Here is a 17,002-nt window from a genome sequence, read left to right as displayed (position 1 = left end):
GGCAATGGTTCCTATATAATGGTTTAAAATTTTATTGTCTAACTTTTTTAGAGTAATATAAGAATTTGGCAACTTGTACATATTAAATATAAATTTATTAATATATATAATAAACTCAATTAAACAATGAAAAAACAATAAATTCTTAAATACATTTTTTTTAATTTAAAACAGTTTTTCTGGAAATTATTTTTAGGAAATCTGACAAATAATATGAAATATTTTACACAAATTTATCCAAACACCAGAAAAAATAAATCATTTTCAGAAAAACAAATCATTTTCCAAAAATCATTTTTCGAAAAATATTTTACTCGTAAACAAACGGAGCCTAAAAGAAAACGTATAATTTATGATAGTTAAGTCAATAAAAAAAACTAACCCTAGTTAAAAGGATATTGAGATTTTTTGCAGTACTTCTGTTTATAATGACTGTAGTACAAAATAATTTTTTGGGGTCTGAGTTTCAATGTGGGATGTGAAAACTGAAAACACAATTGCAGCATTTAATTAAATATTCAAAAAGAGGAATCCATTTGGGCTTCGTATCAGTTCCTTTTTCCCATCCTGGATTACGATTCCAGGCACGTCCCTCTCCTTTCTCCACCTCTCCTTTATAAACAAAAATAAAGGAAAACTTTGGGAGCAAAATCTGTGTTTCTTTGGAACATATGGTTTGACAGTAGCGTCATGATCCCACTTGATAAGATGAATCTTACCCGTGTGATTCTTTTCGAAAAGAGATGTACTGGGAATATAGTAGTGTTACAGTCTGCAGGGCTATAGGAAGGGAGAGAGACAGAGAGCATCCAGAAGAGTAGGGCATGAGGGCTTCAAGCCTTCACGTGGGATTGCTTAGTGGTATAAACATATGGATTGATTGATTTTTTTAAGGAATAGTAAAATTTATAAATAAATATTAATAATTTATTTAAATATAATTAATTATTAATTATAATTATTATAAAAAAAATATTAATAACTTTTAAATTTAAAATCTTTTCATTAAAGATTTAAATTTTAAAAATTTGAAATTTATTTATTATTTAATTATATTTAAATAAAATTATTACTATTTATTTATAAGCTCTTGCTATATATATATATTTTTTAATAATGTGATGTGGGTTAAGCCATTTTCTTCGCCAATATATAACTTGACTTCGAATGACTAAGTATAGTTCTAAATTTTAACCAAAGTAAGGATCTAATCCAATAACTATACCATCAAGTAGGTTTTTTTTAAAAAAAAAAAAAAGAGGTAAGAATAGTTTAAAAATCCAAATAAAAATTTAAAAACAACATTTGTAATTTCAGTTGTATTTTTGATTAGGGTGCTTTTATACATCCATTAAGATTATATTTCATGCATCAATGATATTAGATAAAATACGACTACCAATATTTATAATAAATTAGTTTTTTTATTCATGCATTAAGTGAATTCTCTTTCTTCATACTTTTTTGTTCTCCGCATGAATATCCTTTCGTTTATGCTTTTAATATCCAACATTTCAATTACGGGTGTAAAAATCTTCAAGGACGTTCCATGCTATTTGCTGATGATTGCTATATCTTCCTTAACGCTTGTGTCCAGTCTTTTAAAGCCTACACGTTCTAATTTCTACAATCTTTCAAGTCTTCTTATTAATTACAACAAATCACAACTTTTCCTCAACCCTTCCACTAGACTGGAAGCTAAGAAATTCAAGTAACTATTTTTAACATTTAATTAATATTAAGCAGTATTACATGATCAGATCATAATATGAAAGGATAATAATCTAAAATTGTCCTTAGTTTAATTGAAAATGAATAAATTGATTGAAATGTTAATATGACATATATCAAGTCCAATAAGGAAGATACATTGTCTTAGGTATCGGAGTGGATAACTCCCAAGAGATAGAGAGATAGATGTGATTGACTAGGCTGACAATACATCAGACATAACTCAAGTTTATGGATTTATTTACTTCTTACGTTCATGTTGGAGTATTTCTATCTATGTATACTTGTATTTTTTTCGAATAGATTGATTTAATAAAATTATTCATGAATGAAAGTGATAAACCTCAATAGTAACATATTTTAATCTCGTGCTTGGTATATTTTTGGATGAATTATCATAAGATTTAGTGAATTTGATGCTCCAAATCCTTTAATTTCATGTTTTATACCCAAATGAGCATAGTAAAGCAAAAAGTGTAAGAAAAAGGCCAAAAATGGACAAAATAGGTTTATTTCAGTGCTACACACAGCCCAGACACTTCCACACGTGTAATCCACACGCTCGTGTTAGACACACGGGCAGATCACATGCCCGTGTGTCATGGCCTTGTCGACTTAAAACCATATCAGAATTACACACGGCCTAAGCTCCATCACATGAGCGTGGCAAACAGCCATGTCCGTGTCGAGCTCAAGTCTAATTCTATTTGAAAAAGGCTAATTTTGGGCTATTTTGAGCATTCTAAAGTCTATATAAACACCCTAGAAAAGGATCAAGGGAGAGGGAGAGAGGGGGACACAGAGTAGAAGGCAGAAAATACTCGAAAACAACCATTGGAATTAGCTCGGAAGCAGGATTGACTTCAAGACTAAAGATCTCTATTCAAGTTCAACCAAAGTTTTTGGGTTTATTAATGTTTTGTTGTTTTCCCAATTTTGAGATATTTTCTTCCATCATTATGAACTAAATTCCCTAAATACCTAGGGAAGATGAAACTTAAGACGAATCTTATTACATTTTGAATTATATGATAAATACTTGTTTTTATTCTTAATTATGAGTTTTAATCATTTCTTTAATTTTTCAGGATATTAATTTAGGTTTTGATGTACTTATTCAGTGGAGCAAAAGTCTCTGTTTAATAGTAGATCTTCCATAATTAAGCAGAGTTGATTGCAATCCTAGAGATAGGATGACATAAATCTGCCAGATTAAAGTTAAATCTAATAAGGGAATCCATAGATCGAGTTAATGCGGCAATAGGGGTTTTAATTAGAAAGAGATTTCAATTAATCAACCTAGAGTCAATTATTTTTAGTCTCGAGAGAGATATTAACATAAACTAGGGATTTCTATGAATTAAGTCAAGTGAATAAATTGTCTAGTTCAGAAGTAGTAAGTGAAGTCTAGGTGGATTCTTCATTGGGTATTGTCTTCTCCATCGGTTTTCCAAAAGTATTTTCCAACTTTTATTTCTGTCGTGTTCTTAGTTAATTAAATAGTTAATTTTAGTTTAAAAACACCCCTTTAATTCTTAGGCTAGATAATAAAAAGATATTAATTACTAGTACTTTTAGTCCTTGTGGATACAATATTTCCGGTCTCACCATAACTATACTACTGTTCGATAGGTGCGATTGCCTTAGAATTTTTAGTCAGTTTAGCGACCATCAAATTTTTGGCGCCATTGTCGGGGATTGGGCACTGATCGAGTAACTTTCGTAATAGTATGTAATTGGGGAAAACTCAATCACGATATTATAGTGGAATGACTTCGTAACTAAATGAGTTTATAATTAATAAGCGAAAAATTGAAACTTAATTATAAATAAATTGAGCCCTAATCACATATGTCCATTCGGTCCATCCGCTAGCTCGTTGAAACCAGAAATGAATTGCATGTTGAATAAAATTAACATAAATAGATAGAAATGATAAAGTTAGAGGATTGAGTTACATTCGGAAATGAATGTGATTTCTCATTATGCATGTAAATGACCTGAGAATTGATTTAAATTTTTCGAATTACTATTTAATTAAATAATTGAAGTTAAAAAATATAATTAAATTAATTGGTCATTGTGAATTCATTGAATATAGAAATTAAATATATTTTCACATAGATTTTTTTATGGTAAAGTTGTCATGATTTAAATGGAATTAGAATTGGGTTGAGAAATTTATTTAATTAAAAAAATAATTTAATAAATAATGCCTATATTGGGAAATAGAAAAATATGTATTGGGTTGGACTAAATTATAAAGTGTTGGGTTAAAAGTCTACGTAACATATATAATTGGACTCAATACATGAGAGACTGGAATTCTCATCAGAATATATATGAGGGGAAACACACCCTATTAGCCCCTCTCTCTCCTAGTTCAACTAGGGGATTGTATTTTTTTTCTATTAAATAGGCATTAGATGCATTCTACTAATTCAACTAGTGTTTCACTTTCTCTCGCACTAAATAAATGATATCGGTAGGAAAAAAATAATAAAAAGTTACACACAACTTTTTAAATATTGTTATTCTACTCGAAAATAGTGAGAATTTATTTCTAAGTATAAATTTGATTTTTTGTGAGTAATAATTCTACCGGTTTCTATAAGAGAGATATTTACTTTCCTACTGAAAAAAAAAACTATTTATGGTTCTATATTTGATTCCATTCAAAGCAATTCGTGGTACGAGAATAGTGAAGAAGACTGTTCGGTTGACAGCCAAGAACATATAGGATCTGTCTAGCCCAAAACATAAGTACTACTTTGGAAAAAGTTTATTGCTATAAATATCACAACAATAAAACCATTTTTGAACTAGATTTTTTTCCAACAATTCATAGTGTGACATACCTTAATCTTGAGTGGATGATAAACTATGTATAAGAAACTCGTATACTTCTACCACAAGAAAATTGAATGCGGCCATTTGGCCTTTATTTGTTTTTAAATGGTTTTCCAGTATTTCTTTATTGATTTCACTTGTATACATTTCTCTTATATAGAAGAATTTAGACGTTGAAAAGTAGATAATTTTATTATATGATTTTGTTTTAAATCAGTATCTTATAACTTCATTAATTCAATTTCGTATTTAGACGTAATAATCTAAGTTTTGATTTCTAGTCTAATCCAAGTTTTATGGAAATGTTAAAATCTATCACCAGTAATTATATAAATATGTATATAATTGCAAAACTTGCATAGTATATAAAAATTTTGGATTTTTTGAATATTAAAAACTGTGATTCTTCTCAAAGATTGAAATTAGAATAATATTACATTTTACTTCGGAGAAAAAAGAGAGATTAATGGTGGAAAGCCTTATTTATTAATCATTTTTTCTTTTATATTTTTTCATTTCTCGAGGGAAGTATGTAATATGTATTTTTAAAATTTGAAGTTTTTATTTTTACGGCTAAATTAGGCTAATATGTAATTTTTTTAATTAGGCTTTTAAGACATTTTTTTTTTAAATTAGGGAAATAGGTCTTTTTAGAGGAAGAAAGGGAAAGTGTGCCTAGCTAGATGCACTTTTTATACAGGTGTAAGAAAAGCTTGTCGAGCTAAGCGCGCTTTCTGCCACCTGTATAAAAAGCTCGCCCAACTAGGCGCATTTTTCTCTCTCTCCTAGGGTTAGGCTTTTAATATTTTTAAGTTTAGGGTTTAAATAATATTAGGATTTAGGATTTTTTTTAAAAGGGTTTGACGTTTTTTACTACAATTGGAGAAATTCAAAGGTAGTTTTGAGGAGTCGGGGATGTGATAACGCGCCTCATGACACATACATATCATATGTTGTAGCAGGATAGAACTATCACCTCAAAAACCCAATCTAGGGAGATCAAGTTTTGAGGGGATTGTGTTTGATAAGATCAGGGGTCGAAGTCTAAGTGGAGGTCCCAGTCGACGACCGTGATGTGATCACGAGTTCGATTATAACCGGGGTCCAATTGACGGTCTTTACGTGGTCACGAGTTCAAGCTTTTTGGATACCCCATAAATGATGCTTTATATGTACCATACATAAGATTAAGGCTATAATCAAAGCGAAAAATGGAGGGATGTTAGGTGTAATCAACGCAATTTTGTTCTCCATTTCCATGCAACCGGTATATTTAACCTTTTATTATTATCCGAAGGCTGACACTAACTTGAACGCAAGAGGACTCTTAGGGGGAGAGTGGATGTTTTAAATCGTAGTAGAAGTCAAACTCGGGTCGACGTGACAGCGGTTGTACTTATTAATGGATTGTTTAATAACGACAACCGCTGTCAGCTCAAAAAAAGGATCCCCTTTACTCCATCAAAATAGCTGCTTCCCATTTGAAGGTCTTCCTGCGTCCATGACGGTGTCAGCCTTCGAATAAGAAAGAAGGTTAAAGGTATCGGTTGCCTGAAAATAGAGAAAAAATACGTTGATTATAGCAGGAAGACCCACAGTTTTTCCTTATGAATATGGCCTCAAACTTCTGTATGTTATTTATAAGGCAACATTTTCGGGTATTCGAAAAGTTTGAGCTCATCGCCATGTAACGACTATCAACTGGCTCCTTTATTATGCTTCAATCCATGACCATATAACGACCTTCGATTCAAACCTCCATGTATACTACCACTCGTGACCGTACAAAGCAAAATCGCCCCAAAACTCGACTTTCTCAAGGTAGGATTCAGAGGTAATGGTCCCATCTCGGAATGATATATGAAATGTGTGTAGCTCGGAGCAATATCACATCACCGATTACTCAATAATACCTCGAACATAAAAAAAATTTAGCGATAGAAATTTTTAACAGCGAGAAGTGTTTTATAAAGGAGGGATGGAAAGGCTGTGGGAGAAGATGTTTGAGGGACAATGAAGCATGGAGTGGAAAAGCCCTTTTATAGGCATTGGGGAAGGGCTAGATTGCAAAGTAGAAGTTTTTCGCAGTTGAAAATGCTCTGCAGGAGTTGCGTCTTCTAAGAATATATATTCAAAACATGCCTAAAAAAGGTTGAAAAATTGGACGGCCATGTACTTTTGAAGAAAAAGCATTGAGCTGGGATTGTTTTCTCTAACATTTTTCTAAATGAATTAAAAGCATAGGGCTGTAGAATTTTTTTGTATAATTGATGCACGTTTCCAGGCATCGAATAATATTAGAAGCACTATTTTAATGAAATTATATAACTTCAAGAACGCACTTCTTTTTTGTGTTGTTAATCTAATTTGTGACCGATATTGAAATGAGGTGACAAGTGAAATCTGGTTGTTAATCCAATCTCAGAATGTAACAAAAACAAATACAATGTTAAAATGAAAATATATAGTTTCTTTATTTATGTCATATATATTTACATCGCAGTACTACTAAAAAATTACATCAATCGCGTTGTGGGGGAGAATGTGTGGCGCAGGGCGATGGATGACGATTGCGAGGAGGATTTCTTCACACAATAGGAGATGCAGGCCCATAAACTTCCTCGTTGCTACTATCCGAGTCATCATTGCCTTCACCCTGACCCTCTTGCTCGTCTTCATGTCCACCATCATCATCGTGTTTGTCTTGGCTTCCTATCCATGTTGATTTTGCTCTTGGTCTTGGTATTCATTTTCTTCCTTGCCTTCGTCTCAATCACTTTTCTTTGTGCTTAAATGTGTGTCGTCCTAGCATCCTTTCGTGTATCCTCCACTCCACCAGCAGATGGTTGTGCCAATGACCCACCATGATAAAACAATGATGCATGCAGTATTTGTGTAATTATTGGTGTGTAATTGTAAGGTGCAACAAAACCAGGATATGTTGGCATTGACCCTGGCATCGACATTGACATCGGTATCTAAATCGGCGTCATTATCGGTGATGATGCATGTTTTGACATCTGGCCTGACATTTGGGTCAACATCGACGTAGACATCGAGGTTTAGAATGTGAGGGATGTTGGTGGGCCGAAATATGTACCTACGGGAACAAAATAACTCGCCACGTACGGCAGTGGTGTGTAGTGCGGTGCTTGTGGAAAAAAATGGGGTTAGTGAAATAAACAGGGACAAGTGGAGTGAACTGATTGGGATATTGCGTAGACATAAGTAGCGCTTCTTGGGGTGGAGTCGATATCGAACTAGTTGTGCGAACACGTCTGGCCTTATACTGGTTCAAGGGCGATCGTCATTGCCTCTTCTGACGAAGTTGCCTACTCATCGCCTCTGGTGATAGCATATACATCTTGCCAGCAAATCTAAACCACGAAAAGTACTCCAAATAGGCCGCCATGTTTGTTGAGAAAAATGGTTCGCGAATGGGGAAGAAATCCATCTTATGATCCCAAGCCTCGATGTACTCCTTGTCTCTCGCCAATCCCCGTCGTTCTTCCTATACATGTTCACCTTGTACAGCTCCTTCAAGTCTTGCGGTGGTGGTAGAATTTGTTGCCTCCACCCGAACTGCCACATCACCTAGTTTGATTTTTACATTTCCACCACCGTGTACACAATCAACGACAACTTCGCGTCCCACATCCCCCGATTGTCCAACACTTCTGGTGGGATGCAAGATATGATGTCAGTGTCAGCGTATGGCATCCATTAAAACTAAAATGAACAATTGTAAATAATACAAAATGAAGGCGGAAATAGAAGAAGGATCGAATTCAAGTTGTTTGACTCAAGGAGAAAAGATTTGGATCTGATCTGAAAAGAAGAAATAAATTAAATTAGTAATAAAGAAGTCAAAAATAGTAAAGGAAGAAATTTGAGAATAAAGAACAAATAAAAATAATAATATATAAATAAATGAATAGGTGAAATTTAAAAGTGGAAGATCGATTGAATAAACCGATGGATATGATGGATATAAGGATAAATGTCCAATTGAAACCTTTGAGATATAAATCTAAACAAACTCAATTAATGGCTCTAATCAACCCCCTAAGAAATAATATTTGACAAATTGAAGGGTGATGAATGAAATCCCACAACTCTTTGAAGAAAATTGTGAAGAAAACTTCTAAAAATAAAATATTGACTTACCATAATCATCTATCTTAATAGATTGATTGCTATCATTATCCCCAAATCTCAAATTTCCCAAATTACCCTCATCCCTGAGCCAAACGCTAGTCGTCGATTGTGCTTGTCGTGGCCACGCCTTTAGCCCGATATCTCATCCCATCTCCATCATTTGTTTTCTGTGAACAATCCATAGTGGAATAAAACTATCTCTATGCCCCATTCTTCCACACAAAAACAAAAACAAAAAATGTCATCTTTTAATTTTGGAATCAAGCATAGACCTCATCGCGTGAAGGAATCAAAAGTTTCTTCCTTCGCTTCAATAAAGTACTACTTAAAAAGTTGTTAACGTTTATATTTCATATATGAAAATATGAATGATGAGATACAAAAAAGTACTTCTTATAATTTAAATGGATATATTTCATATATCATAATATTAAAAATTTTCAATATCATTTAGAAGCATATAATTTTTTTACTTTACAACATTATATCTAAAATGAATATTTTACAATTTTCAAATAATTATTTTTAACAATACTAAACATTTAAATATTAAATCAAACTTTTCAAAATTATTACAAACACTATTCAAAAATAATGTGAAACTAAACATATCCTAAACATTGCCATTAACAGCACAATTTGAATACAAGATTCAAATGGCCATTTGTTCGCTTAAGCGACGTGTACATGCCCCATTTTCTGTCTTTGATACGTACTAAATGTGACAGTCTTAAGCAATGAATGAAGTAATGGACATTGTCCATAAAACATAGAGATTATGCTTTAAATAAATGAGCATTCTCTGCTACATATTATGATGTATTAAATTAACTTTTTTATTAATATAAAATACTTCTTTTTTACCCAAATTAGCCTTTCATCTCATATTTTATTGACCACATGGAACAAAGGGAGCCCTCAAGTTGCTTAAAGATGGTATGCCCTCTCTCAAGAAGTTTAGAAGGAAGTTAGGTTAGTTTAATATTGTTTTTGAAAGGTTTTTGTAACCAAAAAAATGTTTTTAAGAAAATGAAAATTAATTAATTAAATCCATGTGTTAATTTCACATCCAATTAAGCTCCTATTGTTAATTAAAACAATCAATTAAGCCCTTCTGTTAACAGTTTTCATCATTGTCCACGTTGACAATTAAAATAAATTGATTGATCAACCAAATGGTGATACGTGGCAACTTTTGATTTAACCTAATATTTTTCTCATCAAGAAAATTATAAAAAATAGAAAATTATTAAAATTATTAAAAATTATAATAAAATATAAAAACTTATAAATATTATAAAAATATAATAAATTATAAAATTATTAAAACTTATTTAAAATACTTAAAATTAAAAAAACGTATTAGATTTCTTAAAAAATAAAAAAAAAGTTAAAAACTATAAAAATATTTAAAATATTAAAATTGATATAAACTTATGAAAATTATAAAAAAATAAAAAATTGAACTGGACATGTAGCCCGAAATCGGCAAGGGTACCGATCCGAGGAAAACCATTAGACTAGTTGACTTGGGAACTAAGTGGCTGAACCGATTTTTTATTTTTTAATATTTTTTATCAAACCCAAATTTCATTATCCAACTATTAGCATATGTTAAAATGAAAGTATTATGGCCAAGGTTTTCAGAATCAGATTGGTGGTTGAATCGGTCAAGCCATCGATTTTCCAGTTCAACTAATGCGTCCAATTCAGTTAAATAAAAAAATAAAAAAAAATCGGTTCAACTGTCTAGTTCCGAGGTAAACTGGTCTAATGCCTTTTTCCAGACCGATACCCTTATCGATTTCGGTCTAATCAGTCCAATCGATTGATTCGATCCATTTCAAGTTTTAATGATTTGTTTATGACTTTTATAGAATTTTAATATGTTTTAATAAAATTTTAAATATTTTAAATATGTTTTATTACTTTTATAATATTTTTATAATTTATTATATTTTATTAGACTTTTTTTTATATTTTTATAATTTTTATAAGTTTATATCAAGTTTCATATTTTTTAAATATTTAATAATTTTTATATTTTTTAATAAATTTTTTATAATCTTTTTAATTTTTTATAATTTTTTAATTAAAAGTTGTTACATGTCACCTTCGGATTGATCCATCAATTTATTTTAATGGTCAATGTGGTCAATGACAAAACCCATTAACTCATGGGCTTAATTGATTATTTTAGTTAAACGATAGGGGCTTAATTGGGAGCGAATTTAATATAGGGGCTTAATTGATTTTTTTTTTGAACTTTCTTAAAAGGTTTTTTTTTTCAATCCTCTAAATTTTGTAGACCCATTAAAGGGATAGATACTGGTCACGAGTTTTAAAATATGGTTAAAAATGTATTCTTTCTAAAGTTTAATTTAATATTTAAGTGTATAACATTGCTTTTAAAACATGTTTTTAAAGAAAATAAAACGTTTATTTTAGACATACTTTTATAAAGTAAAAAAATGCATTTGAATTTGTTAATATTACGATACATGAAATGTATCAACTTAAATTATATTTTGGTATTCTCCATGTTCTTTTTAAGATCTACATTTGGTGTTAGAAGTTACCTTTCCCAACAATGTCTGGTTCAGCATGTATTGCAATTCACATAATGTAGTTTGGGTTACTATTCCCTTGAGAGACAACTTTAATTAAAAAAATAAATTATCAAAATAGTCACTTTTATTTGATCAGGTTATATTTTAGTTATTTATGTTTAAAATATTACATTTTAGTCACTGAACTGTTAATCATTGTTACGGTGTAACGGTAAGTTGACGTGACATGTTACATCATCATTTCAAACGAAAATTTTAAATTAAATTTTACAATTGGTCCCTATATTTTTTTCATTTTTTTCTTTTATATTCTTTTAACTTTCTTTTTTTTCCATTCTCTTCTGCTTCTCCCTTTGTTTTCCTCCCTTCTTCATTTCTTTTAATATAGTTTTTCTATGTTTTCCATTTGTTAAAACTAGTAACAATGTTACCTCACTCGAAAAAATTAAATTGTTCAAAAAAGTAAAAATATAGGGACTAGTTTTAACAAATAGGAAACATAGAAAAATACATTAAAAGAAATGGAGAATGGAGGAAAACAGAAGGAGAAGTAGAAGAGAATAGAAAATAAAGAAAAAAAAAGTTAAAAGAATATAAAAAAAATTAAATTGCTCAAAACAAAAAAATATGGGGACCGATTGTATAAATTAACCTAAATTTTTTATTTGAAATGATGATTTAATGTGCCACGTCAATTTATTGTTACACCGTTATTGGTCATTGATGGCTTAGTGGCTACAATGTTACAACACGATACCATAAGAGACTAAAACGTAACATTTTAAATATAAATGACTAAAATGTAATCTGAAATAAACAAAAGTGACTATTTTAATAGTTTACCCTTTAATTAATCAAGTAAATTTAAGTACTAAGCTTTGCATCTCTACAACATCCATTTGGCTACCATCAGCTCACTATAAAAAAGAATAGGTTTTAAAACTACCAAAATAAGCAACAACAATCAAAGAGCCCACTTCCAATTTTGATTTTAAGAATAATTGTATGTGAAAGTATCTTACAAGCCACTTTAAGCCTTATTAAAATGCGACTAATTTACTCAAAAATGTCAAAAATAAAAATTTTACAAGATAGGTGATTTATAGGAAAATGCTTCTAGCTATAAGCATTTTCAGCTTGTTTTCAGGAAAACACTTCTAGTTGGACACGCTTTCTGCCAAGTCACCTGGAAACGTTTTCAGCTGGATGAGCTTTCTACCAAGTCACCTAAAAACGCTTCCAGTTGGAAGCGCTTTCTCTTTTATTTTTTAGGGTTTAGATTTTTTTAAGTAGGTTTTTTTTGTTTTTTAGGGTTAGGATTTAGGTTTTATAAAGTAGAGTTTTTTGGATTTAAGGTTTTGTTATATTTTGGTTTAAATTTTTTAATTTTATTTTATATTATTTAACTTTTTATAATTTTTTGAAATGTTAAATAATAATTATTGAATTTGAAATTTAAAAACATCGTATTTACACCAATCATATATATGAATTACATTTTGCAATCCAATTCATAATCAAAACTCAGCTAGGATGAAATATTAGTTATTAATTTTTTTCACTTTCAGTGTTTTTGCTGACAATACGTCCTAGTTGGAGCGTTTTCTCTCTACAAATTTCAAACCCCAACTAGGCTGGGAAATTTTTAGAATGAACTGCGAGTCACCCCCTGGTCTATAAATGCAACCTATTACAAGCAAAGAAAAATGCAAGAAGATTAGAAGAAGAGAAGTTTGCACATAAGGCATAAGTTGGAGCAACCGCACTATTTGCATAAATTAAGTATTGATTTTTGTTTTTCATATTTAGTTACAGCATTATTTTTCTGCATAATGTTTTTGTTTCGAATATGTGAAACATGTTATTTGGTTGAAAATGAATGGATGAATTAATGTTATTGTTTATTACGATGGTGAAGTGCGTGACACTGAGAACGGGGCGATTTTTTTTATCAGAGAATACAACGCGATTTTTGTTGTAATCTGTAAATGCACGTTTTTTTCCATACAATACAAATCAATAAATTATACAACTTTCTTTCATTATTCACGTGCAATCTTGATTTAATATTATGAAATGATAACAAAAACCAACTTTAATGAAAAAAGTGATATTTATTTAAAAACATAACAAAAACCAACTTTAATGAAAAAAGTGATATTTATTTAAAAACATAATGATGTACAACATCGATACAATAAAAACGTTTGATATTTATTGAAATGTTAACATGAGAAGTACAATAATAAAGTAAATCGATTCAATCCTTGGTTAGAATGTGTGCCACATTAGGGTGGTCGACGGTTGCGAGTCGGATTCCTTCTTGATTCAACCTCCGGTATAGGTTATGGTCTTGGTCTCTCATATTCTTCACCTTTGTCTATGGTTGATTGTGATAGGTTGCTCCTCAATTGCCATCGTACATCCTTCGATCTAGGAATAGGTGGTTGGGAAGATGATTCACCTTGGTAGAAGAATGAACTCGGAGGTGTTTACGACCCCATCAGCATAGGGGTATAACTATATTGTGTCCCATACACCAATGGCATAATGACTGAACGCTCGGTCGGTGCCCAAATCATAAACAGCCTATATGTCGTCGTTGGCATCATCGTTGTTGGAAATATCGATGGTATCAACGTGTAATATGTCGAGGACAGAGGTCCGAAAACAAGACCTAGCATCAAAGTAGAAGTAGAAAAATGTGGTTGAAAATACAGTGCTTGTGTGAAAATGACAGGGTTAGTATATGCATTAGAATAAGATGAGACATAGTGACTAGGGGGTGTGCGGCCATCAGTGTTGGCCTTGTATAAGTGCTGACGATGGACTCGCCTCACTAGCCTTGGATTTATAAGTGCCCATCGTGGCCTCCTCGTATGCGGTTGTCGACTCCTTTCTTCTTCCCCTAACAAGTATGGCTTGCCATAAACCCTAAATCATTGCTTGTACTTCAGATTGCAGGCTAACTCCGGAGCAACAATGGCCTCACGAGTAGGTAAAAACTCGTACCTATTGTTCCACATGTTGATATATTAGGCATGAAATACCAGCCAACTCTCATCCGTCCTCACCTGCAAGTCAATAGGATGTAGATCATCGAGGTCTTGAGGTGCCACTAGAATTGATTGCCTGAACTCGAATTGCTATAACACTGTATCTGACTCGTGCATCTCCACAGTAATGTAAACTACCAATGGCACCTTCACGTGCCAGATTTTGGAATTCACCAAGAATTTCGATGGGATGCATTCTTGAATTGTCGGATCCTCATAAGGCATCCATTCAAATTGTATTAAAATAATAAAAATTTTAGTTATATATATACTACTAAATCTCAAATCAAATGAGTTAATATTATATAATTCAAATTTAAAAAAATACATACCTCTGCTTTCGATCGTTGGTCTAACAGAAGTCATATATCTCGAAGCTCATTCGGTAGTCCCACGTAACCCAGCCCATTGTTCCACCTATTGAAATAATTTGTTAGCAGAATAATTTAAATTTTAATTAATTTTATTATGGTAAATATATTATCTAATGAATTTTACCTTGTTACGAGTAGGAATGTATAAGGGTAATTCGCTCGAGGATTTAAAATTGGCAACCGGTACCATACTAATGATTGTAGTAGTATCATGCAACCACCAATTTTAATTTTTTGTGGTTGCATCGCCCGGCACATCTCTCAATACAAGGTCATCAACATGGCGGACCCCCAACTAAGTTTGTCCGCTTCTTTAAAGTTGACGAGTTTCAATAGCCACCTTAGTTACTACTGATCCATCCACTGATAACCCGAGCTATAATTGCACGTCATCCAGAGTAATAGTACACTCGCCGCATGGAAGATGGAATGTATGTGTCTCGGGTCTCCACCTTTCCACCAACGTGCTTACAAGTGTCGGGTCCAACTTACACCCCCTACTTGCAAAGGTCACGTACGAAAAACCAGCATCTCTCAAGTAGGGCTCAATCAAGGGTGATGGAGGAGAAGGTAGATTACGAATACAGGCCCCAAAAATTTGATCTTCCGTCTATTTAGGTAAAAATATACAAAATATTAAATTCAAATATAACAAGAAAATAAAAAATTAAACAACGTTAAAATATAATAAAAATATTCTTACCATTTGCAATTAATTGAAAGAAATGTGGTTGTCATCAAAACGGATTTGAGATCTGGCCATTACTAATTTCAAAAAACACCGAATAATATTTAATAAAAAATAATTTACAAAAATGTTAAGATAATTTTAATAAATAAAATAAAATTTAAGTGAGATTTTAACAGAGAATTGAGAGAAATTTGAGAGAGATTTGAGAATATGTCAGAGAGTTGAGATTGAATTGTAAAAGGGGTTTATATAGGAAAAAAATTGGACCGTTGGGGGGTCCAACGGCTAATTAAATAGTCGTTGGAGAAAGTATCCGTTGGAGGTTACCATTGGAAGAAAACGCTTTCAGCTGGAAGCATTTTCGTAAAAATGACTTATTCTCATAATTTTTTCAAAAATAGACCTATTCTAATAATTTTTTTTATTTTTCGGCTTTTTTGAGTAAATTAATCTTAAAATGCTATATTAATGGTATAAAATAGAAATGTTATTAATGATAAAAGATCATATCAAATCAGCCCTTTAGCAGAAGAACAATAATGCAGCAGAAGGTGATTGTCTTTTGAAATATTGGTTTATGAAATTAAAAGGAAGTACAGTAATCACGTGAAGAACAAAAAAGAAACAAAAAGGGTCCAGAAATAGTAAAAATCTTTTACTTGTACATAGTTTCGTTAAAGCTGGTTTGACAAGGATACACCGTACATCTATCTGCAGGCAAATTGCCAAAGTATAACAAAAAAACTTACTGGCGTGGCTATGGAGGTGGAGAAATGGGGTGCAGCCACTAGGGCACTAGCAATAGGCACCAGCATGCAAATTTCAGGCAGAGACAAACCCTAGAAATCCCCACCCACTCTCTCTCTGGTATACAGACTACAGCAGCCACCTTATGATTCATTGTCAATTGTCATCATCATTCATCAGCAGTAGCTTGTTCATTTCTTCACTACAGCACTTCCCAAACTATTGTTTTATTTTTCCTTTTTCCCGTTGTTTTGTTGTTTTTTACTGGTACAGAGCCATTAGCCCCGTCGTTTCAATCCCTTTCACTTTTGCTACATACAAACCCTTTCCTCAACTTCTAGCTGTAGGTCTCAGGCCATCCATCCCACGTTGCTATTCATCTTCCAAAAAGGACATTGATTTTTCTGCCCTCTGAACTCTGATTTGAGCTGAATCATTCTCTCTTATTTTGGGGATTTTAGATTCTCTTCCCTTTCCTGCACTTGTAAGCATAAGCACATCTTTATTTTCCAAGACGGACCAATGAATAAGTTATTATTTTGACCATCCTGTTATTGGCTACGGAACTTGGAATTAGAGTTTTTTATGGTTCAGCCGGATCAAGGGTAAATTTGGACAATCCAAAAAATTTCATTTTAATATTTTAAAAATAAAATATTTTAATTTATAATTTAAATTTTATAATTAAATTTAAAATTTATTTTTTTATTATTCAAATTGAATTTAGACCAAATCGAAATATAAAAATCTTTGTCTAACTCAAGTAGAGCCATGTATATATTTTTAAAGTTTTTTTATTATGGGTTCAACTACTTTTTTCTTTAT

At 31.6% G+C, this 17,002-nt stretch overlaps 1 long non-coding RNA gene across 2 annotated transcripts; it reads right to left on the bottom strand.

Annotated features, from left to right (window-relative positions):
• Window positions 1–13,452: 13,452 nt before the first annotated feature.
• Window positions 13,453–16,733, bottom strand: LOC107887416 (uncharacterized). Of its 2 annotated transcripts, XR_005916410.1 has the most exons (4): window positions 16,180–16,733; window positions 15,443–15,504; window positions 14,864–15,349; window positions 13,453–14,782 (listed from the first exon to the last, which is right to left on the bottom strand). It is a non-coding gene; the product is annotated as an uncharacterized lncRNA (long non-coding RNA). The 2 variants fall into 2 exon arrangements; XR_001681171.2 differs by lacking the exon at window positions 15,443–15,504 and having other exon boundaries at window positions 13,500–14,782; window positions 16,180–16,715.
• Window positions 16,734–17,002: the final 269 nt, after the last annotated feature.

The sequence above is a fragment of the Gossypium hirsutum genome, chromosome A03 (assembly GCF_007990345.1).
Source record: "Gossypium hirsutum isolate 1008001.06 chromosome A03, Gossypium_hirsutum_v2.1, whole genome shotgun sequence".
In the NCBI taxonomy this organism is placed as follows: domain Eukaryota; kingdom Viridiplantae; phylum Streptophyta; class Magnoliopsida; order Malvales; family Malvaceae; genus Gossypium; species Gossypium hirsutum.
This window is presented reverse-complemented; position numbering and strand designations above follow the sequence as displayed.